Source organism: Syngnathus typhle, linkage group LG7, assembly GCF_033458585.1.
Source record: "Syngnathus typhle isolate RoL2023-S1 ecotype Sweden linkage group LG7, RoL_Styp_1.0, whole genome shotgun sequence".
NCBI lineage: Eukaryota > Metazoa > Chordata > Actinopteri > Syngnathiformes > Syngnathidae > Syngnathus > Syngnathus typhle.
This window is the reverse complement of record NC_083744.1, coordinates 3,053,249-3,079,356: the sequence shown is the minus strand read 5'-3', so window position 1 is coordinate 3,079,356 and position 26,108 is coordinate 3,053,249. Positions and strand designations below refer to the sequence as shown.

Genomic DNA, 26,108 nt, shown 5'->3' with positions numbered 1-26,108 from the left:
CTCCCGGAAAGAGGAAGCAAGCAACAATGAACTGGATTTCAAAATAAAGTCGCGTCTAATGTCCGAGGTCAAACACGGCGATATAGATCGATGTTTACGTTTAGCATCGATGCCAATAAATCGTAGAGCATTATATCGATTATTCGATGTGTATCGATGTATCGTTACACCCCTATTGTACACTGTTCTTTGAAATGTGAGTTAGGAGTTGTTTAAGTGTTTGCTGATACGTAAAGACAAGGGGGGAGACATGTTGTGGGAATTTAATTTTGATCTTCATGTATAAGTTGCCATCTATGAAAGGGGAGATGTTAGGGATGTCATACTGTGTTGTGTGACGTCAGGAGACGAGCCGCGGCAGTTGAATACAGAGAGAGACGTGAACAACAGCTGTTGTCTTGGGTCTCATTCATATCAGTACATATATTACACACAAACCTTCTATCTTCTTTGCAAGAACCGCACGTGAGACAGTTTGGCCATTTTACGCTTGCAAGCGGAGATGCCATCAGCACCCTGTGTGATACAGAGATGCTTGAAGAGCAGTATGACTTAGACCTCTTGCGAGGGCATATTTATTGAGAGGGTGGGGGTGGGAGGGGACAAGTTTGGTGTTCACCTCAGCAACTAGTTAATCAGTGCAGAGGGTCTTAAGGCTTTATTTTACAAGGTTGTGGAAACAGAAACTAGTGGAGCATTTTAGATAACTAAGCAAGAATGTTTCCACATCATTTTGTGGAAACTTTCCAGAGTCAAGGTTAAAGGTTTTAACAAACGTAATAATTCTAGTCTACACTCCAACATAATCGTACAATCAAGATAATTTGTGAACTCTAACACTCCTATTATAATATCTTTAAATATTAAGGCTTTTCAATACACAAATATATTTATCAAACAAGAGAAAACGTAAGAGTAAACCTTTTACTAGAAGGAATGAGTGAACAACTACGTAACCATTATATTTGTACACTGCCATAACCTGTAAGATATGCGAATCTCCTTGCCGTTTATAAAACCTCTACCTGCCGCAAAATAAGCTGTCATCCCGTCAGCTTTGGCCTGTTTGATCCCGTGCCGCAACTTCTTGCTCTCTCTCTGTCCTCCTTAGACAGGTACTCGCTCCGGCGCCGCACAAAGGAGCGCAGATGAGCGTTGTTCCTCGCCTCCTGCCTCACCATTTACAGTGCCTTGCGAAAGTATCCGGCCCCCTTGAACCTTTCAACATTTCGCGACATTTCAGGCTTCAAACATAAAGATATAAAAGTTTAATTTTTTGTCAAGAATCAACAAGTGGGACACAATCGTGAAGTGGAACAAAATTAATTGGATAACTTAAACTTTTTAACAATAAAGAACTGAAAAGTGGGGTGTGCAACATTATTTGGTACAGGCTTTTTTCCAGCATAAACATGCCATTTTTAGGGGAGTGTATTATGCATGGGGGCGCATTATACATGGAAGAAAACGGTAAATTTTATATCTTTATGTTTGAAGCCTGAAATGTGGCGAAATGTTGAAAGGTTTAAGGGGGCCGAATACTTTCGCAAGGAACTGTATCTGTAGTGCCAAGCTGTGACTGAAGTTGATCCAGCGAGGCTGTCCATCTGGCCGCTTTCTACCCAGCCTGTGATCAACAACGTCAGGGATTTTCTCCTTCTCACCTGGGAGTAGATGCTGGCAAATGCCGATAATCTCCTCCCGTACGTTCTCCCTATTGGCTTAAGGCAATCCCTTCAAAGTGAGATTCCACCATCGTCCATATGTCTCTTGGTCTGGGATCATGCATTTCTTAGTGCATTTCAATTGGCTGGCAATTTGCATATCCATCAAAGTCCTTTCATTCAGTAGTTTAATATCAGCGAGTATCACCTCACTCTTTCTCTCGAGGGCGTCTGTTTTGATCAGGTATCATCAGAAGAATAGGTTTTTCAGCAAAAGGAAGCTTGGTAGGAGTCATAGGTAGTGGCAGGAAGTTATCCTCATCTCGTATGTTTGAGCATTCCATCCCAGAACCACAGTCATGTTCCTTAGCGTAGTGGGGTTATTTCCACCCCACGACCATTACCTCCACTAGGTGAGTCTCCTCGGCCGGATCTTAGTAGTTGAAAAATGGCAAAAAAAGGTCACAAAAGTTCAGAAATCTGTAAAAAAAGTATAGAATATTACTTTCACACCTTGGCGTCTCGTTGTTAGTGTTATTGAAAGTATGAAATAGGGATTTATGTGCTGAGAGCTCAAAAAAGTCCGTCTTATCACGGCGCCATCTTGGAAGCCTTCCATTTGGTTCTCTTCTTCTCCACACAGTCCACCGATACACGATGGTGGTACATTCCCGAAGCTGATTGGCTGACGCGAGGCGTAACGCGTCAAAAGTTAACTTCACTCATATCCCGCGGAGAGGCGGGATGAACGTTTTAATTCTGACTCCGGCTTTCCTCTATGGAGTTTGCATGTTTCTCCCAGGTACTCCTGTTGCCTCCTGCATTCAAAAACTGTAAATTGTAGACCAATTTACCATTCCAAACTGTCAATGGTGAGTGTGAATGTTTGTTTGTCTGCACTATGTGTCCTGCGATTGACTGGCGACCAACTCAAGGTGTACCCCTCCTACCGCCCAAAGACTCCTTGGATAGGCTCCAGCACGCCTGGGACTCTCATGAGGATAAGCGGCTTGGAAGATGAATGAATGAATGAATGAATAAATGAATGAATGAATGTGGATAACAGAAAATTATTTTATTGTATCGAAGCAAAGCTAAATTGATTTTTAAAAAAGTCAATCTATTTTGTATTTTATATCGATCACGTTTACCAGGCTTCATGTAGGCCAGGGGTGTCCAAACCTCTTGCAAGGAGGGCCAGATTTAGTATCGTGAAGGGGCCCGGGTGCCAATAGTTTTTTCAGACATTTTTTAACTACAAACATTTCAAAGTCAAAGTCAAAGTCAGCTTTATTGTCAATCTCTCCACATGTCACAACACACAAAGAGACCGAAATTACGTTTTTCTCTATCCCACGGTGACGAGACACATAACACGATAGACATACAAGTACGCGACACAACGCGTCAAAAGTTAACTTTACTCATATCTCGCGGAGAGGCGGGATGAACGTTTCAGTTCTGACTCCGGCTTTCCTCTATGGAGTTTGCATGTTTCTCCTAGGTAGTCCTGTTGCCTCCTGCATTCCAAAACTGTAAATTATAAACCAATTTACCGTAATGTTCGGACTATAAGTCGCTTCGGAGTACAAGTCGCATCAGCCATAAAATGCCCAAAAAAGTGAAAAAAAACATATATAAGTCGCTTTGGAGTATAAATCGCATTTTGGGGGGCAATTTATTTGACAAAATCCAACACCAAGAACAGTCATGAACAAGCAACAACAGGCTAAACGATAGGTATGGTAACGTGACATAAACACAAACAAAGAGCTGAGAACGGCCCTGACGTAACATTCAGAGTTCTTTAAAATAAAAAACTATTACATAAATAACACGTTTATAAAATCATCTGTGTCACTCTAATTCAGTGCTTCTCAATTATTTTCTGTTACGCCCCCCCCTAGCAAGAAGAAAACTATTCGCGCCCCCCCTCCCCACCGTGACTATCCTAACTTGTCTTGTAAGTCGTAAAATGTTGCACTGTCGCAAACGTGACAGAAGTAACAATGAGAGCGCCACTGCCCCCTGCTGTAGTAAACGCGCAATTACACTTTATTCTAGTACTGCCAAAAAAAAAGCCTGTTCACCAGGGTCACACGCGCCCCCCCAGGAATAGCACCACGGCCCCCAAGGGGGGCGCGCCCCACTATTTGAGAAGCACTGCTCTAATTCATTAAATCCATCGATCGTCCTTCGTCAACAATGGGTGCGGTCCGCTGACGGCGCTTGCACTTCAAAATATTCCACAGGCCCATATAACGATATATAAATTAGAAATCAAATAACTATTATATAAGCAATAATATTATCGAACCATCTGTGCACTCTAAATCATTAAATCCATCGATCAAATTCTTCGTCCTTTGTCAACAACGCCGCGCGTGAGCCCTGACGTCAGTCTCGTCGTTATTCCACAGATCTAGTATATAACTATATTGTAGCCTTAACAAAGTACAAAGAAAGACGTGGGTTTGGTAAACAGCTCTTTATTTAACAAAACAAACTTCCAGGCGTGTGGTGGCGTGGACTTCCAGCCACGGAGGTGGAAGAAAGATCCATAGAATAGGACCGAGCGTGCGTAAAAGCCATGACCGAGCCCCATCCACCGTCTCCGGACAGCCACCCGGCAGAGCGCCGGCCCTCGACTTCCATCAACGGAGGTGAAAGAGAGCTCAGTAGAGTAGGACCGGGCGTGCGTAAAAGCCATGTCCGAGCCCCATCCACCGTCCCTGAACAGCCACCCGGCCGAGCGCCAGCCCCCGAATTCCACGGAGGTGAAAGAGAGCTCCGTAGAGTAGGACCGGGCGTGGGTGTAAGCCATAATACCGTTTTTTTCCGTGCATAATGCGCAAAATTTAACTAATTTATTGTCCTAAAATCTGGGGTGCGCATTATACATGGGTACAAATTAAAAAAAAAAAAAGAAAAAAATTATTTTAAAGAAAATCATGGTACAACAAAACCAACAACAGGACTGACCGACAAAGTCGTGGAACAAAAAGACAGGGTGACATTACCAAAGAAAGGAACAGAAACCAAACAGACATCATGACAGTAACACATGCAATGATCCGACGGTGAGCGAGGGGCAGACAGGACTTAAATACAAAACACGTTACATTGATTGAGGTGACACAGGAAGGGAGGGGCGACGCGAACAGAAACTATGGCAACCTAGACACATAGCAAAACTGGGGACGAGACATGACAAATCTCCCTCGAAATAAAACTTGAAATCACCTTTTTTCTTGTTTGTTGTCAATTGCGCATCGCATTCAGCCATCCTGCCCAACACACTTAGTCAGTAAAATTCATAATTGACGACACATCGTTTGATGCGATGGTGCAATCCTTGATGGTGTGTTATTGTCAAATATTGTTTGTTTTTTAATCTCCATCGCGGACCGGACGTCATACGGAGGCAGTATGACTGTGCATGCGCACTATGGATCCGATGCGCAGAGAGGATGCGCAAGACACGTTAGCTATATAAAGAGCGAGAGTTGTTTTCTTCCTATTAGTTTCAATTCACAGTTTAATTAGCAGTTTCAATCAGCAAATAACAAAATGCGTATTACAGGTAATATTTTATTTCACAACACTTTGCCTTGTTCCTTTCGTCTCTGCTGTTCACTTCAAACACGCTCCATACGACCGCAATGCTCTCGTATCAGACGCTTGCTCGATCACCTGCTCGTTTGCTGTCACAATGTACCCTACACAAATCCGAAACATTTGTTGCGGCTCCGAGTCACGACGAGGGGCAAGTTTTGGTTTCCAAGGGTGTTTTTATTCCTCTTCAGCGTCTCTCCCGCCTTTTTCACGTCCGCACTGATCACGGTGGTGCCTCACGGGGCAGTCGGAGAAATCAACGGCAACAAAGACCATACCAAAGACTATAAAAATGGGACTCATTGCCTCCCTGCGTGTGTGACGATCATTGGGACTTAAGAAAAAAAAATAAAAATAAAAAAAAATAAAAAAAAATTGGGTGCGTATTATACATGGGTACAGGCTTTTTTCCAGCATCAACATGCCATTTTTAGGGTGCGTATTATACATGGGGGCGTATTATACACGAAAAAAAAACGGTAATTGTTATTTTGTCATATATTTTACTTTTTTGCAGTTCTTGTAGCTTTTGTCAGGACAGAGGTTAGACTTCGAGTGTTGAAGTGGCTTGTGACGTAATAAGAGGGGGACAGAGAAAAAAAGCTACTGAGTGGATGTGCGTTGGATGGAAAAAAAATGCTTCGTGTAATCTCCGAGTCAACCGAGGAAAGTAAAGTTGTGAAAATGAAGAACGCAAATGTGATGCGTCTTTCTTTTTGCGGGTGCAACATCGGGACATGATGAAGTATTCCGTATAAATGATTGTGTCCCTTCAGGTGTATGCACATTCTCTAATGCATACCAACAATGTCAGTGACCAAAAGCAGCGCTGCAACATCTAATAATGAACACCCAATTTTAGACCACAATAAGGGGCTCCTTTTGCGGCCTATACAGCGTCAATTTGTCTTTGAAATTACATGTGCAGTGGTCAGAGGGATATAAAGCCATACTTCTTGGCAGGATAATGGCCAGGCCACTACGTGATGCTGGTGGAAGAAAACGTTTCCTGACTCCTCCTTTCATTGCCAAACCCCTGTTACTTTATCCCGAAATAAAGATTTCTTACCTAATGGGGAACCTCCTTCTGTTGTGCAGCGGTGGTTTGGCTGCATAAGATTAGATATGCTGTACATTAAAATACAATCATTTACAAATTATTCAGCAAAACCTTTACATCCAAAGGTGAAAAAACAAATGAGCAGGCTATTGAGACACACGAGGAGGACAAAAACAGTTGGTTTTCTTTCTAGAAAAATTAACAAAAGTCTCATCAGAGCATTGTTGGAGCAGTCATTAGGTGCACTCCTTCCAAATAAAAAAAGTGGATGAGGTATGATATTACTGTAGCTGCCACATAGTATTGTCTGACCAAAGACATGATGTCAATACAGACTGCAGAAGAGGTGGACTTTAAAAACTTTCAAATATATGACCCAATATACACTATCCGAGGGGAGCAAATATTTTTCAACATATTTGCCTGCGATGTATGAACAACACCGCAATAAAAATGGCTGCTACCTTATCGGTGGAATTTCTTGCCTCAACGACCTATAGGGTTACCAAGATTTGTCGACAAATCATGAGGATGCTGGTGATCGAAATCATTTTGAATCGTGGTTTATTCATGCATTTATTTATTTGGCAGAGCATTTGTTTCGGAAATGCCTTGTGCCCTGCTTCTACCACTGGCTTTGAGCCTTGATTTACAAATATTGCAGTTGTGGTAATCCGGGTGATCTGTGATATAAATAGAAGCATTTTGCGTAAGTCGTGACATGGCTAATTAGCGTTAGTCCAAAAATACAGACTACGATGCAAACCTCCCTTTTATGACATCGCAGCAGGGCCGGTTCTAGGAATGCACATAAGAGAGGGCAGTCAGAAATGTGAAGGGGGCATGTTCTCTTTTTTTTTTTACACATTTTTAATAGGGGTGTAAATCGCGGGTTTTGTCACGATACGATATCATATCAATACAAAGAACTACGATACGATATTTGCCGATATCTTAAAGCCTGCTGCGATTCATTCACGATATATTGAGCCATCTTTTCTTTGGAATCCATATATCTATATATTTTCTTTAGATAAATACAAAAGCAACTTAAACAACTTCACAGCATGTTACGGTATCCCGTCAATATTTTGTCCTTATACATTTTTTTAAACTTAGGTAAGGTACTACAGTTCTTTAATTCTTCACTGCTGGTGTTCCATAATTCCACACCTCTAACTGTTATACAATGTAACTTCAAGTTTGTTCTCACCAAATCTCTTTTAAACATACGTGTTCCTCTTAAATAATAGGTACTTTCCCTCCACTCAAACAACCTCTGGATACTGTGTGGTAATTAATTATTTTTTATTTTGTACATGAGTTGGATGGTTTTAAAGTCGACTAGGTCGTTATATTTCAGTGAGTTCAATTTAATAAAGAGAGGGTTAGTTGGTTCTCTATAATCAGCATTATTTACAAGTCTTATGTCACGCCTCCGCGTCACCTGACTTCCAGCCAAGCCCTACTCAGTGAATTGCCAGCACCTGCTACAGCTCGTTAGGTCCCCTACTTAACCTCTCTGTGTTCTGCCAGTTGTTGTCAGTTCGTCTGCTTACCCTGCCTGTGATACGCCTGCCTTTTTTCCCCGGACCGATCTTTGTAGCCACCTGCTTCCGTGATCTTCGACCACGCTTCTGCTCGCCGCCTGTCCTGACAACTTGCTCGCCCTTCGACCACGCTTCAGCTCGCCGCCGGTCCTGACAACGTGCTCGTCCTGCGACTGCCTGCCTGCCTCCGACTACTCCTACGCGCTGTGCTCTGCCACGCCAGCCCGACCGCAGGTCTGGCGTTCCATTTCCCCTTTGGCAATAAAGGATTGTGCTGCACTTGGTTGCCCTGCCTTTGCTTCCTGACATCTTATTGCTTTTTTTTGAAGAATGAAGATTGGATCTGTGTTTGTTATGTATGTATTGCCCCACACCTCCACACAGGTCTTTTACTTTATATAATACTTGTCAGGTTTATTTCGCTGACTGAATAAGTGAATAGAATTTAACTAGCTTGAAAGCTAGGGGGCTCCACATCCGCCCCTGCGGAATTTAACTGTTTCTATTTAGTAGAATTAATATTCCTACCCACGGTCTGCTGATTCTCTTCCTCGGGAGATCTCGTCAACCCTCCCGGTGTCCAGCCGGACTGATCGAGACAGTCCCGTCAAAGGGCTTTTGTTTACCTCGGCCGAGGATTTTCGCCTGCGTCGAAGAGCCCGCTGGAACCGTTCAGGGCGTGTTGAGATCCCGGACGAGCCCCCAATTTCTGTCAGGTTTATTTCGCTGACTGAATAAGTGAATAGAAGAGCAACAGCAAACAAACCACAATTGAGACAGAATATTAAGTCTTTTCTCGCAAGGAGTGCAGTACAGATAGCTTGAGACAATCTCTACACACACTAAAAATCTGTAGGCACTCCCGCTCTTTTTATTTGGATTTGCCCTACCCACAGTGTGAGACACTAGATGTTTACATACTGATAAGAACATCTGGGAAGAGGAGTTTGAGTGGACTGGATACAAAAGAAAAAACTTTTGGCCTCTAGTTAAAACATTGCAAGGGAAGTTTTACGACATTGTGTAGGATGCAACAAGCTAAGTTATTACTGGTTATATACATTCCAACCTAATCCTACGATAAAGATAGTTAGGAAAACCCTGACTTTAATGGTCACTTGGAGGATTCAAAACCAGCTATCTGATTCACCAGCTTACACTTATCCGGCACTCCTCCGGGAACACCAATTGCATCAATTTCGGTCAGATCATCATCGGCTGTCAAATTCAAAGATATTTTGGTTTTTACCAGCTTTTTTTTTTTTCTTTTCTCTTTTCAGATCTTGGGATGTTGATACATTTACAATTTAGCTTGACTACATTCTCTGAAAGCAATGGCTTCTTTTTTCTTTCTTCAATGGATATTACTATATAGAATGCTCTGTCACACATCTTACAATCCAATCGACGTGATAGACTTCACACGATCTTTGATCAATGGTGACGGTAGAACATAAAGCAATGGTCGCAAACCCATACACATGACATATTCAATTGTCTTTACAGCTTGTTTTGCCATTAGCAATCAATTGTTTCGCTTAGCAGTTTATTCTTATACTAGTTACCTGAAACAAATTATCCACATTCACTTTAGATATATTCATCCCATTCGTTAACATCTACAGCGGTTGTTGACAAAGTATACATATAAACATCATACTCTCATGGCAGTCCAGATCTGACACTGCAGATCATCCTGCAAAGGTCAAATTGATCTTTTAAATTGCTACAATGCAGCATAATTAAAAAAATTTTTTGGAGTGACCAATATAAGTTGTTCACTCATCTCTCCCCTACTCATTATGACTTAGTTCCCACAAATACCATATTGCTGAAGTTAACAAAGTGGCAACAAAGATAGCCATCTTACATGCAATAACGTCATTGTTCCATTTTCTTGTTCCCGGCATTTCTCTAAGAGGTAAGGCTCCCTTTGGGTAACTTTTTCCCGATTGAACGTTACCTCAAAAGAAATTACCCTTTTTTAATTTGCGAGGACCACCTCAACTGGCCTTTCTGCTATTTTAATGGCAGTTGACGTAATTATCAATATTCAATGTGGCCCTTCCCACTTGGAAGAACACCAGTGTTTTGTTTTCACTGCTCTTAATGAGAACGTGCTTTGTTCTTTTTGCCTTTAAAATTTTAATTATAAATATAAAATGTAAATGCCAAATTTAAATCATCCTTAGCTTCCCACTTGGTTTTAAAACATGGTAATCTATATTGTCGCCCAAACAATTTTTCATACGGGGTTAAACCCACAGTACTTGTAATATTTATGTACAGTTTGACCAGATCTAAACATTTTGTCCATGATCTTCCATTTTTCCCATGCACATTTTCACACTTTATACCAGTTCTGTCACGAGAATTAATTTTCAAAATCCCATATCTCGATATTATTGTTTAAACCAAATCAAACCATTTTGAGAATGCATCTATTATGACCAGGCAGTATAACCCTGTGGATTGTGTTTAGCGCATGTTAAACAAGCTCTACAAAAAAATTTTTTGTTTTGAAATATGAATCAAATCCGTATGTTGTATAAAGCTGACTGACCTGCCCCACTATCTCTCCTCTTGAGCCATGTGACACGCACTATGGCTCAATATTGCTGCCAATTGGTATAGGTTCTTTGGTAGGATAGGTCTGTCTTCTGGTCATTTATAGATGCCATTCTCTACTCTTGCCCCTCTTTTTGTCCATGATTGAATTTCAGTCTATGGACTTTGTCGCTGCACATCTTTAAAAATGTTTCAGTAATTCAATCCGCTTCTTGTGTGTATAAAATTTGAAGCGTCTTTTGCACTGCAGCTATGCGGTTCCGTCTGCAAGCTTGTTACCTCTTGACACCTTATCAGTCTCGTGCGTGCCCTGCACACGTGCACATAGCTATTTGTCTTGGCAATTGGACTGCTTCCACAACTAGCTTAGTTGTAGTTTCTTGTAGTTTCTTTTCAATCAGTTTCTCATCGTTTATCACAAGAATCTTAGTAATTTGAACAAAAGTCAAAAAGTATGTTTTATTTTACTCAATTGTACGATTTAGAGAATCCATATGTAGTAAAGCGTTGTATTACTACATATGATTTCATCTTCATTTAATTTTGACACACCTTTCAAAATGCTTCTCAGTGTCCCAGTGCACACATGTTTTGCGTGTGTAACTGGTTGTCTCAACCCGTGTTCCACATCCTAATCTTTCCTCCCTCCAGGTGTCAAACCAATCAAGATAAAGATAAAAACTAACAAAATAACCGCCAGTAAATTAATATAATAGACAATTCTTGTTGTTTCTTAACTTTAACTAACTCAATCACTCTCTTATCCTCAAATGTAAAAACTTGTGTAGTCTTTACACAACCAATCGACTATTTTTTCTAAATTTAGCTTTGAAATGTTGTTATTTAATAATTTTGCTTCATCCAATTCCAGAAAGCAAGTTCTTTCCATCTCTCAAATTTGGTTTCATCAGGGATAGGCATTAATGCAGTGTGGACCAGTTCCTGCCCACAAAAAATTGCTTGCCTTTCTTTTCTTCTTATTTTCACAAAATTGCTTTTGTTTTGCGGTGCAAAAAATGTAGACTACAATCTAGAAAATTCTTTTGTGCACCTACATTAGCCAATTTTAACACATAACACTGACAGCACACAGACAACACAAAAACTTACAGCAGAGACACAGCTTACAAACAATACAAACAAACAACGCTGCGCAAACGTCATCCTCTGTTTTGACGTTTTGGTTATACTTTTGTTTTCTCATCAGTGCCTTTTATCCTTCATGCAAATATTGTCACATCTTCCTTAAGCATCACTCTCTGAGAAAATCACACTGTCCCTGCTTCGCCTGCAGCCACAGCACCCCTCGTGCGAGGGGGGGGGCGCAGCATCAACGTTGATTGGTGACAGGCTGGCCATTTCCTGCAACAACCATGATGCCGGCCGGCCCACCGCCCACACGAGCATAGCAAAGGCCCACGCGGACAGCCCCGCCCCGCGACGACGCGCGAGCGCAGGCACGCTTATCAGTTTCACCTTCTCAAAGGGCAGGCCAACTTTGCTGTTGCCCTCCCCCATCATGTTCACCTTCAACATCTTTCAGTCTTCTACACAACATTTGCTGTCTCTTATTCCCATCCTATCAAGCCACCGTTCTCGTAACTCTCTGCCACACACGCCTTATTTTCTCTATTGCACACACCTTGCTCATCTCAGTTTCTCCAACCAACTTAAACACACCATCATCCACTTCTCAATTTCCCTAGTATTGCTCAACAGTCTCCAGAACATTCTCCATGACTGATTTCTTCCATAGAACACACATCTTACTCGCACTCATACACACACCCATTCATGAGGATCCTCTGCGCGCACACGCGCACACACACACCAGCACAAAAGGATGACGCACAACATATAAGAACACATAGAAGCACTAAGAAGAACATCTTTTTGCTCGTATTACTTGTCTGATTTATTCTCTATTTCACTTTTAGAAACTATGTGTAATTATTTTCTATTTATTTAGCAAATCTTAACTTCAATGTTTCTTTATCTTACTTTATCCTTTTAACATAAATATCTCCTTATATTTAAGCTAATTTCTCCTTAATTTTGGCAGTCAGGTTCCCACTTCATTACATGGAAACCTGATCTGATTTGATTTTGGCCTAGTCATAGTGTTTCTGTTAATTTGTGCAGTCACGTGCCACGTGACCGTTTTCTCCGCAACTCCAGCATTCTATTGGAGGTTGCACAACTCCTCTTCCTCGGCCTCTAAAGCCTTCTCTGTTGGGTATTGCTCGCCCTCTCTGGCCTTTCTGTCCTCTGCCTGCATTTTGGTAAAAAGTGTCACTATCCTGGTCTACCAAAAAAGTGTTTTTTGAAGCTTTCATTTGTTTTCATTTTTGTTTGTCTATTACTACTCTTTCTGCATGGAGGGCGTGATTTATGTATTCCTCCCGCTATGATCTTTAGTTTTGAATTTGTAGCATGTGTTTTCTCTACGTGCTTCTCTACTTTCTCTAGACTTCTCCCTTCTTCTCTAACTCTGTAAATTTTGGTTTTCTCTTGCCTGCCTACTGTTAGGCCCAGTCTCATCATCTTCCTACCTGCAATACAGTGCTTTCTGAGCTCTCTCTCTTTCTCTCTCTCCCAAAACACTACATCATCAGATGCCTTCTTTAATTTCTTTAAGATTTATTTATGTTGTTTCGTTTATGGCACCTCTAAGTCCTAATAATTTGGTTGTCCCTCAAATTTATATTTTTTAACCCATTTATCGAAATCTTTTTTTAATCGGTTGGGATCCTGCCTTTCAATTATTTTCCAATCTTTGCATTTTAGTTCATGTCGGGGTAGGGACTTTCGCTTACTATTTAAGAGGAGCGCTCAAATGAGATCACTCTCAGTCAAACCGTTCACAAGCATACCACGCGCGTTTTTTTTTAAGAACAGAGGAGTCTAACCCTCCTGCTGCGGAATTTAACTAACATAAAACGTTAGGGGGCTCCACATCCGCCCCTGCAGAATTTAACTGTTTCTAGTTGTACTTGATAGGGTCTAGAATTCTCAAGGTTTTTTTGTTTTGTTTTTTTAATAACAGAGGAGTCCGCCCCTCCTGCTGCAGAATTTAACTAGCTTGAAAGCTAGGGGGCTCCACATCCGCCCCTGCGGAATTTAACTGTTTCTATTTAGTAGAATTAATATTCCTACCCACGGTCTGCTGATTCTCTTCCTCGGAAGATCTCGTCAACCCTCCCGGTGTCCAGCCGGACTGATCGAGACAGTCCCGTCAAAGGGCTTTTGTTTACCTCGGCCGAGGATTTTCGCCTGCGTCGAAGAGCCCGCTGGAACCGTTCAGGGCGTGTTGAGATCCCGGACGAGCCCCCAATTTCTGTCAGGTTTATTTCGCTGACTGAATAAGTGAATAGAAGAGCAACAGCAAACAAACCACAATTGAGACAGAGGGGGGGGGGGGCGCAGCATCAACGTTGATTGGTGACAGGCTGGCCATTTCCTGCAACAACCATGATGCCGGCCGGCCCACCGCCCACACGAGCATAGCAAAGGCCCACGCGGACAGCCCCGCCCCGCGACGACGCGCGAGCGCAGGCACGCTTATCAGTTTCACCTTCTCAAAGGGCAGGCCAACTTTGCTGTTGCCCTCCCCCATCATGTTCACCTTCAACATCTTTCAGTCTTCTACACAACATTTGCTGTCTCTTATTCCCATCCTATCAAGCCACCGTTCTCGTAACTCTCTGCCACACACGCCTTATTTTCTCTATTGCACACACCTTGCTCATCTCAGTTTCTCCAACCAACTTAAACACACCATCATCCACTTCTCAATTTCCCTAGTATTGCTCAACAGTCTCCAGAACATTCTCCATGACTGATTTCTTCCATAGAACACACATCTTACTCGCACTCATACACACACCCATTCATGAGGATCCTCTGCGCGCACACGCGCACACACACACCAGCACAAAAGGATGACGCACAACATATAAGAACACATAGAAGCACTAAGAAGAACATCTTTTTGCTCGTATTACTTGTCTGATTTATTCTCTATTTCACTTTTAGAAACTATGTGTAATTATTTTCTATTTATTTAGCAAATCTTAACTTCAATGTTTCTTTATCTTACTTTATCCTTTTAACATAAATATCTCCTTATATTTAAGCTAATTTCTCCTTAATTTTGGCAGCCAGGTTCCCACTTCATTACATGGAAACCTGATCTGATTTGATTTTGGCCTAGTCATAGTGTTTCTGTTAATTTGTGCAGTCACGTGCCACGTGACCGTTTTCTCCGCAACTCCAGCATTCTATTGGAGGTTGCACAACTCCTCTTCCTCGGCCTCTAAAGCCTTCTCTGTTGGGTATTGCTCGCCCTCTCTGGCCTTTCTGTCCTCTGCCTGCATTTTGGTAAAAAGTGTCACTATCCTGGTCTACCAAAAATGTGTTTTTTGAAGCTTTCATTTGTTTTCATTTTTGTTTGTCTATTACTACTCTTTCTGCATGGAGGGCGTGATTTATGTATTCCTCCCGCTATGATCTTTAGTTTTGAATTTGTAGCATGTGTTTTCTCTACGTGCTTCTCTACTTTCTCTAGACTTCTCCCTTCTTCTCTAACTCTGTAAATTTTGGTTTTCTCTTGCCTGCCTACTGTTAGGCCCAGTCTCATCATCTTCCTACCTGCAATACAGTGCTTTCTGAGCTCTCTCTCTTTCTCTCTCTCCCAAAACACTACATCATCAGATGCCTTCTTTAATTTCTTTAAGATTTATTTATGTTGTTTCGTTTATGGCACCTCTAAGTCCTAATAATTTGGTTGTCCCTCAAATTTATATTTTTTAACCCATTTATCGAAATCTTTTTTTAATCGGTTGGGATCCTGCCTTTCAATTATTTTCCAATCTTTGCATTTTAGTTCATGTCGGGGTAGGGACTTTCGCTTACTATTTAAGAGGAGCGCTCAAATGAGATCACTCTCAGTCAAACCGTTCACAAGCATACCACGCGCGTTTTTTTTTTAAGAACAGAGGAGTCTAACCCTCCTGCTGCGGAATTTAACTAACATAAAACGTTAGGGGGCTCCACATCCGCCCCTGCAGAATTTAACTGTTTCTAGTTGTACTTGATAGGGTCTAGAATTCTCAAGGTTTTTTTGTTTTGTTTTTTTAATAACAGAGGAGTCCGCCCCTCCTGCTGCAGAATTTAACTAGCTTGAAAGCTAGGGGGCTCCACATCCACCCCTGCGGAATTTAACTGTTTCTATTTAGTAGAATTAATATTCCTACCCACGGTCTGCTGATTCTCTTCCTCGGAAGATCTCGTCAACCCTCCCGGTGTCCAGCCGGACTGATCGAGACAGTCCCGTCAAAGGGCTTTTGTTTACCTCGGCCGAGGATTTTCGCCTGCGTCGAAGAGCCCGCTGGAACCGTTCAGGGCGTGTTGAGATCCCGGACGAGCCCCCAATTTCTGTCAGGTTTATTTCGCTGACTGAATAAGTGAATAGAAGAGCAACAGCAAACAAACCACAATTGAGACAGAATATTAAGTCTTTTCTCGCGAGGAGTGCAGTACAGATAGCTCGAGACAATCTCTACACATACTAAAAATCTGTAGGCACTCCCGCTCTTTTTATTTGGATTTGCCCTACCCACAGTGTGAGACACTAGATGTTTACATACTGATAAGAACATCTGGGAAGAGGAGTTTGAGTGGACTGGATACAGAAGAAAAAACCTTTGACCTCTAGTTAAAACATAGCAAGGGAAGTTTTACGACATTGTGTAGGATGCAACAAGCTAAGTTATTTATTACTGGTTATATACATTCCAACCTAATCCTACGATAAAGATAGTTAGGAAAACCCTGACTTTAATGGTCACTTGGAGGTTCATCTGGGGTGCAGGACAGCAATGAGGCATGTTGTCTAACAAAGTGGTCTTTGTTAGAAAGGAACTGTCCTTCTGTGGTACATCATAAAAACAGCAAGGCCAAACAGCAAGCATATATTGCAGTAATATTGCAGTAAGGCATTGATTAGAGAACGCATGATAACATATATATACATTTTTCTAACAATACTGCTAGTGATTTCGAAATTTTTGATTTGATATACATTATATGTGGTTTCCAACTTAATTTATTATCTATAAGCACTCCAAGAAATTTTACTTCATTTACTCTTTCTATTTCTATATTATTTATTGTAAGAATTTTGTCTGTGTTGGTCGGGCGGTTTCCAAATATAATATACTTTGTTTTACTTAAATTTAGTGTTAGTTTATTTGTGTCAAACCAACTCTGTAATTTTTCCATTTCAATACCCACAGTATCCAATAGTTGATCCAGGTCCTCCCCACTGCAAAGCAGGTTTGTGTCATCTGCAAAAAGTACGGCCTTGAGTAACCTGGAGACCTTGCATATATCATTGACATACAAAATAAATAACAAGGGGCCTAATATTGAGCCCTGAGGAACACCACACTTTACCTGTTTTAGTTTTGATTTACAGTCCATAAGTTGCACACATTGAGTCCTGTTTGATAAATAACTGTTTAACCAAGTGAGTGACATACCTTGTATCCCATATCTTTCAAGTTTTGTTAACAGTATTTCATAATTTACAGTATCAAAAGCTTTCTTAAGATCCAAGAAAACACCTACAACATATCGTCTATTTTCAATAGCTGTTATTTCAGCTACGAAATCCAACAAAGCTAGTGTGGTGGTCCTATTTTTCCAAAATCCATACTGTTGGTCACACAGAATATTTTGTTTTGTAATAAAATCATCAAGCCATTTATCAAATATTTTTTCCAATATTTTAGAGAATTGTGGGAGTAGAGATATTGGCGTATAATTTGAGAATGTGTGTTTGTCCCCAGCTTTATATATCGGGATAATTTTAGCAGTTTTCATTTCACTTGGAAAAACACCATTTGTCAGAGATTGGTTGCAGATATGTGTAAGGGGTTTCACGACACATTCAATGATATTTTTAACGAGTGACATATCTATCCCGTTACAGTCGGTTGACTTTTTACCTTTAAATTCTCTAACAATTTCTATTATTTCCTTCTCATTCGTTCCCATTAGAACCATACTTTCGGCTATGGGTACATCCTTAAGTAGGTCACTTGTACTCCCTTTTTTTGCTACTTCCTCTGCCAAAGTAGGCCCAATACCAACATAGTAATCATCGAACTCCTCTGCAATCATAGTAAGATCATTCATAGGAATGTTATTACTGTTTACAAAGTAAGAAGGATATCCTGGCTTTCCAGTTCTGTTTTTAATAACCTCATTTAACACTTTCCATGTTATTATTGTATTACTCTTGTTTTCCTCCAGTATCTTGCTATAGTAGTCCCTTTTATTGATTCTCATTATTTTAATCAATTTGTTTTTATCCATCCATCCATCTTCTTCCGCTTATCCGGGGTCGGGTCGCGGGGGCAGCAGCTTCAGGAGGGACTCCCAGACTTCCCTCTCCCCAGCCACTTCATCTAGCTCATCCCGGGGGATCCCAAGGCGTTTCCAGGCCAGCTGAGAGACATAGTCTCTCCAGCGCGTCCTGGGTCGTCTCCGGGGTCGCCTACCGGTGGGACATGCCCAGAACACCTCCCCAGGGAGGAGTCCAGGAGGCATCCTGATGAGATGCCCGAGCCACCTCATCTGGCTCCTCTCAACGTGGAGGAGCAGCGACTCTACTCCGAGTCTCTCCCGGATGACCGAACTTCTCACCCTATCTCTAAGGGAGAGCCCGGACATCCTGCGGAGAAAACTCATTTCGGCCGCTTGTATCCGAAATCTCGTTCTTTCGGTCACGACCCATAGCTCATGACCATAGGTGAGGGTAGGAGCGTAAATCGACCGGAAAATTGAGAGCTTTGCCTTTTGGCTCAGCTCTCTCTTTACCAGGACGGACCGGTACAAAGTCCGCATTACTGCCGACGCTGCACCGATCCGCCTGTCGATCTCGCGCTCCATCCTCCCCTCACTCGTGAACAAGACCCCAAGATACTTAAACTCCTCCACTTGGGGCAGGATCTCATCCCCGATCCGGAGAGGGCATTCTACCCTTTTCCGATCGAGGACCATGGACTCGGATTTGGAGGTGCTGACCCTCATCCCGACCGCTTCACACTCGGCTGCGAACCGCTCCAGTGAGAGCTGGAGATCACGGCCTGAAGAAGCCAACAGCACCACGTCGTCTGCAAAAAGCAGAGACGCGATGCTGAGGTCCCCAAACCGGACACCATCAACGCCTCGGCTGCGCCTAGAAATTCTGTCCATAAAAACTATGAACAGAATCGGTGACAAAGGGCAGCCTTGGCGGAGTCCAACCCTCACTGAGAACGAATCCGACTTACTGCCGGAAATGCGGACCAAACTCTGGCATCGGTGATACAGGGACCGAACCGCCTTCATCAGTTGGCTCGGTACCCCGTACTCCCGAAGCACCCCCCACAGAACCTCCCGAGGGACACGGTCGAACGCCTTCTCCAAGTCCACAAAACACATGTGGACTGGTTGGGCGAACTCCCATGCACCCTCGAGGATCCTGCTGAGGGTGAAGAGCTGGTCCACTGTTCCACGGCCAGGACGAAAGCCACACTGTTCCTCCTGAATCCGAGGTTCGACCTCCCGACGGACCCTCCTCTCCAGCACCCCTGAATAGACCTTACCAGGGAGGCTGAGGAGTGTAATTACCCTGTAATTGGAACACACCCTCCGGTCCCCCTTCTTAAAGAGGGGAACCACCAACCCAGTCTGCCAATCCAGAGGCACTGTCCCCGATGTCCACGCGATGTTGTAGAGACGTGTCAGCCATGACAGCCCCACAACATCCAGAGCCCTTAAGAAATCCGGGCGGATCTCATCCACCGATCGCCCTGCCACCGAGGAGTTTTTTAACTACCTCGGTGACTTCGACCCCAGAGATTGGAGAGTCCGCCTCAGAGTCCCCAGGCCCCGCTTCCACAATGGAAGGCGTGTTGGTGGAATTGAGGAGGTCTTCGAAGTATTCTCCCCATCGACACACGACGTCCCAAGTCGAGGTCAGCAGCACGCCATCTCCACTGTAAACAGTGTTGATGTTGCACTGCTCCCCCCTCCTGAGACGCCGGATGGTGGACCAGAATTTCTTCGAAGCCGTCCGGAGGTCATTCTCCATGGCCTCGCCAAACTCCTCCCACGTCCGGGTTTTTGCCTCAGCAACCGCCGAAGCCGCGTTCCGCTTGGCCATCCGGTACCTGTCAGCTGCCTCCGGAGTCCCGCACGCCAAAACGGCCCGATAGGACTCCTTCTTCAGCTTGACGGCATCCCTTACCGCCGGTGTCCACCAGCGGGTTCGGGGATTGCCGCCACGACAGGCACCAATGACCTTACGGCCACAGCTCCGGTCGGCCGCCTCAACAATGGAGGCGCGGAACAAGGTCCACTCGGACTCAATGTCCCCCGCCTCCCCCGGGACGTGTGAATAGCTCTGCCGGAGGTGGGAGTTGAAGCTCTTCCTGACAGGGGATTCCACCAGACGTTCCCAGGTCGGACCGGCATCTTCCCCCACCATCGGAGCCAACCCACCACCAGGTGGTGATCAGTTGACAGCTCCGCCCCTCTCTTCGCCCGAGTGTCCAAAACATGCGGCCGCAAATCCGATGACACGACTACAAAGTCGATCATCGAACTGCGGCCTAGGGTGTCCTGGTGCCAAGTGCACACATGGACACCCTTATGTTTGAACACGGTGTTCATTATAGAAAATCCGTGTCGAGCACAGAAGTCCAATAATAGAACACCGCTCCGGTTCAGATTGGGGGGGGGCGTTCCTCCCAATCATGCCCTTCCAGGTCTCACTGTCATTGCCCACGTGAGCATTGAAGTCACCCAGTAGAACGATGGAGTCCCCAGAAGGAGCGCTCTCCAGCACTTCCTCCAGGGACTCCAAGAAGGGTGGGTACTCTGAGCTGCCGTTTGGTGCATAGACACAAACAACAGTCAGGACCCGTCCCCCCACCCGAAGGCGGAGGGAGGCTACCCTCTCGTTCACCGGGGTGAACCCCAATGTGCAGGCGCCCAGCCGGGGGGCAATAAGTATACCCACACCTGCTCGACGCCTCTCACCGTGGGCAACTCCAGAGCAACCAGAACCCAAACTGTGCGTTGAGGCAAGTCCGACTATATCTAGTCGGAACTTTTCTGCCTCGCACACCAGCTCGGGCTCCTTTCCAGCCAGAGAGGTGACATTCCATGTCCCAAGAGCCAGCTTATGCAGCCGGGGATCAGACCGCCAAGGTCCCTGCCTTTGGCCGCCGCCCAGCTCGAACTGCACCCGACCCCTTTGGCCCCTCCCACAGGTGGTGAGCCCATGGGAAGAATTTGTTTTTATAGATCTTATATTTTAATTCAGCTTCCTTTGTTCTTATCTTTAAGAAATCTTTGTATAATAGGTTTTTCTTCTTGCAAGCACTTAAGATTTCCTTTGTCAGCCATGTTTTTTCCACTGAATTTAGTTTAACTGCTTTCTTTACAAGAGGACAGTTTTTATCATAAAGTTCGGATATAATGGCCATGAATGTGTTGTAGGCTTCATTTACATCACCCACATATACCTTTTTCCAGTCTTGTTTTAAAAGGTCATTTTTGAATGAGTTAAATGAATTACCAGAGTTCATTCTACACATTTTAAAAGTTATAGCATCCTTTTTTTTCTTTGTACAGTCCTGGATCACTGCAAACACTGGCAGGTGGTCGCTTGAATCATTTATTATCAGTCCAGTTTTTAACTTTCTTTTCAATTACATTTGTAAATATATTATCAATTATTGTGGCACTGTGAGATGTAATTCTAGTCGAACGGCTTATTCCAGGGTAGAGACTCATACTGTACATTAAGTTAATAAATTCTGTTACTGGAGTCAGCTGAAGTGGGTTCAATAGATCTATATTATAATCGCCATAGACGTACACCATTTTCGTATAGATTTTCCTTTCATACATTCCTGATAATAGTTCACTAAATGTCTCGATACATGAACCTGGACATCTGTATACACAGCTTACCAGAATGTTTTTGGATGATTCCATTTCTATTTCAATTGTAATACATTCCATAATATTATCTATTGCTTGAGACATACTTCTTACTATCTTACCCTTATAATTTTTATCTACGAATAGAGCAACTCCTCCACATCTTTTTACCTTCCTATTTAATGTATAACTCTCATACCCCTCTATGTCAATATTTTCAGACTGATCTTCCTTTAACCAGGTTTCAGATATTGCAATTACAGTAAACGGATTATTCATATCTTTTTAACATTGTTTGATCTTAGAGATGTTTGCTTTCAGGCTCCTACTATTAAAATGTATAATTGATATTGCTCTATTTGTTGTTACATTCTTGTTAAATTGCTCTACAGTATAGTATTTGCTGTTCCTTTGAGTGTAGTTGATGAAGACGTTATTCACAGGATCAATATTGTTCTCTATGTCAAATCCCTTATGGTCAGTGAAGTCAAATGTTTTCAAATCAAGTTCTTCATTTTCAGTTATCAGTGCTTATTTGTTAAACACATCAGTTGGAAAAGAAAGGCATTGGTCAGTACTAGAGATGCACCGATCCGACTTTTTCAGTTCCGATACCGATACCGATGCCGCGGCTTTGCGTATCGGTCGATACCCGATACCGATCCGATATTATGGTTGACTTAACAAGCTACATAACTCTACATGTGGAACAGAAAAGACCAAAGCCAATGGCATCAGGCAGACTACACAGTTCTTTGCTCCAAATTAGGGGTGTCCAAACTAACGGTCCAGTTTTTATTGGCCCGCAGCAAATTCTGAAAACATAATTGAATATGGCCCGCACAAGAAGCTTGAGCTCAGCTTCTCAGTTTCCACACTAGATGGAGCCCGCCACACAAAGCGTTTGACGTCCCATTAACACCCCCCCGGAAGAGAAGCAAACACGCAGCGTTTGACATCCGATTAGCCTCCGCCCCCCCCCCCATTCGGGAGAGAAGCGAACACGCAGCCTTTGACGTCCCATTAGCAACCCGAAGAGAAGCGAACGCTCAGGGTTTGACGTCCGCTTGGCAACCCGGGGAAGAGAAGCGAACGTTCGCTCCATGTTTGCGTTTGTTTAGAAAACTCTCGTGGCATGCGGCACACGTGCTGCTGACGTATGACGTAGCCCGCGTCCCAATAGATTAAGGAAAGTATCGGCTCACAGATCGGCTGTATTGTCCGATACCCGATCCATCTATTTTGTTGATATCGGGGCCGATATCCGATCCAGATATCGGATCGGTGCATCTCTAGTCAGTACGGTTCATGGTGGGTTGATAATTTCACCAGGTTTTTTACATTCCATGATCTAAAGGTACCACAACTTAAGGTTCAGCAGAATAATGTACAGGTTACTAGTCTTTTTCATACCTCTTAAGTTGCTCTATGGCACTGATGCAGAGACCATGAGAACTTTCTGCTGCCCCAACTGGTTTGATGAACACCTTACAACCAGCAGTCCAAGTGGACTGTATTTTACCGCTTTTCTTAAGATCTCTTGCTTTCTTAGCTATTTCACCATTTTTCTTGGTGAGGTGTTCATTAATGTACACGTTCGTGCCTTTTAGTTTTCTACCTTGTTTGAGCAGATTTATCTTACTTTTCCTGTTTGTAAATCGGACAATTATAGATGGTATGACAGGCTTACTTTTTAGACTCTTAGTTGGCAGAGTGTGGCATGCCTCAATATTAACAATGTCAATGGCGATGTCTTTACTCTGGAGGAAACTTTTTACCTTCTCCTCTGTTGTCTCCTCATGTTCAGGATTATCCTCTGAAGCAAGGCCTTTCACAGCCTGGTGGTAGGTCCGTGGTTTGATCCTTAAACCTGTGATGATGACATCGCTCATTCTTGAGTACTGCTCCAAATTGTCTAATCTATTTTCCAGGCTGACAATTTTCTTATTTTGTTCAATGTTTAATTGTTTGAGCTGCTTCACCTCTCCCATCAGCTCTGTAATAATCGCCTGTTGCCTCATTATAGTTTCCACATTTGAAGACATCACTTTCATTGATAACTTCAGCTCCTCCATGTCCTTCTGAAGCACTTTCATGGCCATCACGGCTATCAACCTATACCTGATGGTAGCTCTCCTCCTGGGCTGGTGGTGTTAGCCTACTAGGCCTGATGGTGGGTGTCCTCGTGGGGCTGATGGCGTTTGCCTACTGGGCCAGGTGGTAGCTGGGCTCCTGAGGGGATGATCGCTGGTCCGGCGCAGGTGGGTAGAGGTCCGGTGAAGGCCGCGGGTCCGGCGTTGCTGGCACGCAGTCCGCCGACGTCCGCAGGTCCGGCGTTGCTGGGACGAAGTCCGGCAACGGCCGCGGGTCCAGCGTTTCTGGCTCGAAGTCCAGCGACGGCCGCGAATCCGGCAACGCTGGAGTGGGACCCTAATGCTGCCGCGAGTCTGATGGCGCCAGGAGGAACCCCAGCGGGGCCACGGGTCTGGACTTGCTGGAGCAAAATCCAACGCCGGCCGCGGAGCCGATGGCGCTGGAAGGCTCCGATGTTTGGTGGCTCGGCGACTTCCCGACAGGGAAGAAGCCTCGGCGTGATCGCTCGTCGACGAGATCGCTCCTCAATGAAAGCTCCCGAACAATGAAAATAAAACAAGAAGAAAATCTTATTGTAAGAACAATGGTTTGCTGTTGAGATCCCAAGCGGGGTTCCTGCAAAGTCTGATGCGCAACGGTTACTTCCTGGTGTCTGGTGACATGAGAGAAGAGAGGTGGCCGATTAACGTGTGTTTCTATCAGCGGATTTTTCACTTCTAAAAGTTTGATTTGAGGGGGCAGGACATCTTTTTGAGGGGGCGTTGCCCCCTCCCTCCCCTGCGTAGAGCCAGCACTGCATCGCAGCGGTAATAAACCAGCATTGAATAAGAAATGACGTTGTGGCTGATGCCTGACTTCATTTCTATGGCTATGGAGGCATTAGCAAATTCATGATTACTCAAAAGCCTGATTTCATGTCTAACATACGGACAGTCATGACTGGAAACTAGCTGTGGTTAGGACACACAAGGTACCGTGTGCGCCAAGGTTGTTCGAAAACTTTACTAGGACTGTGTGTTTCTAACATTCATTAACATTTTCTCTTTAGTTCGCGATCTTACCGGCAGAGGTGACGTGACTCCAAATCAACACAAATGAAGCCACGTTGTTCATGTTGCGAGATCACAACACACACCGACGTTACAACAACATTCAGCCTGTGAATTTTGACACGGCAATTATTTTCAAGTGCTAGTTGTAGAGTGGGTAATGTCTTCTTCTTGTTTTGTAGCGGTAGCAAACAACCTTAGGTGCATTACCGCCATCTTCTGGAATAGAGTGTGGATCTTTTTTTTTCTTTACTTTGTTTTAGAAAGGGGCGGCTCGGTGACGCACTGGGTAGCGCGTCCGCCTCACAGTTAGGAGGGTGCGGGTTCGATTCCACCTCCGGCCCTCCCTGTGTGGAGTTTGCATGTTCTCCCTGGGCCCGCGTGGGTTTCCTCCGGGCACTCCGGTTTCCTCCCACATCCCAAAAACATGCTTGGTAGGCCGATTGAAGACTCCAAATTGTCCCTAGGTATGAGTGTGAGTGCAAATGGTTGTTTGTCTCTGTGTGCCTTGCGATTGGCTGGCAACCGGTTCAGGGTGTCCCCCGCCTACTGCCTGATGACGGCTGGGATAGGCTCCAGCACGCCCGCGACCCCCGTGGGGAGAGAGCGGTACAGAAAATGGATGGATGGATGTTTTAGAAAAAAATAAATAAAAAAGCTCAGTGGCCAAGTGGTGGAGTGTCCGCCATGAGATTGGAAGGTTGTGGGTTCAAACCCCGGCCGGGTCCTACCAAAGACTATAAAAATGGGACCCATTGCCTCCCTGCTTGGCACTCAGCATTAAGGGTTGGAATTGGGGGGTTAGATCATCAAATGATTCCCGAGCGCAGCACCGCTGCTGCTCACTGCTCCCCTCTCCCCCATGGGATGGATCAAAATCATACGGGGATGGGCTAAATGCAGAGGACAAATTTCACCACACCCAGATGTGTGTGTGGCGATTATTGGGACTTTTTTAATGACTTTATATCTCATTACCCTATTTCACACACGGATGGCTTCAGGCTTGACAACCACATTGACTCGGTGGTTCAGATCGGCTCGGGTCTGCGACACAACGTAATAAAGAAAATAACGGTACTATAATATCCATCCATCTATCTATCTATCCATCGTTTTTCTGAACTGCTTTTTGACACAAGCTTCGCTGGTATGCTGGAGCTTAACCCAGCAGACTTCGGGCAGTAGGCGGGGGACACCCCGAACGCCAATTGCAGGGCACACAGGCAACCTTTCGAGCTCAAAACCACAACCTACGGGCAATCTGGAGTGGTCGACTACAATATTGACACTGTAATGTAATATTGTGCCTCAATAGATAAATTAGTTTTGTTTGTTAGTGTTTGAGGCGGCTCGGTGGCGCACTTGGGTAGCACGTCCGCCTCACAGTTAGGAGGGTGCGGGTTCGATTCCACCTCCGGCCCTCCCTGTGTGGAGTTTGCATGTTCTCCCCGGGCCCGCGTGGGTTTTCTCCGGGCACTCCGGTTTCCTCCCACATCCCAAAAAC

At 44.0% G+C, this 26,108-nt stretch overlaps 1 protein-coding gene across 2 annotated transcripts in view; it reads right to left on the bottom strand.

Moving 5' to 3' along the window:
- LOC133157241 (collagen alpha-1(I) chain-like) overlaps positions 1-26,108 on the bottom strand; it is a 337,276-nt gene that overhangs the window by 182,789 nt on the left and 128,379 nt on the right. The gene's annotated exons all lie outside the window — the stretch shown is intronic.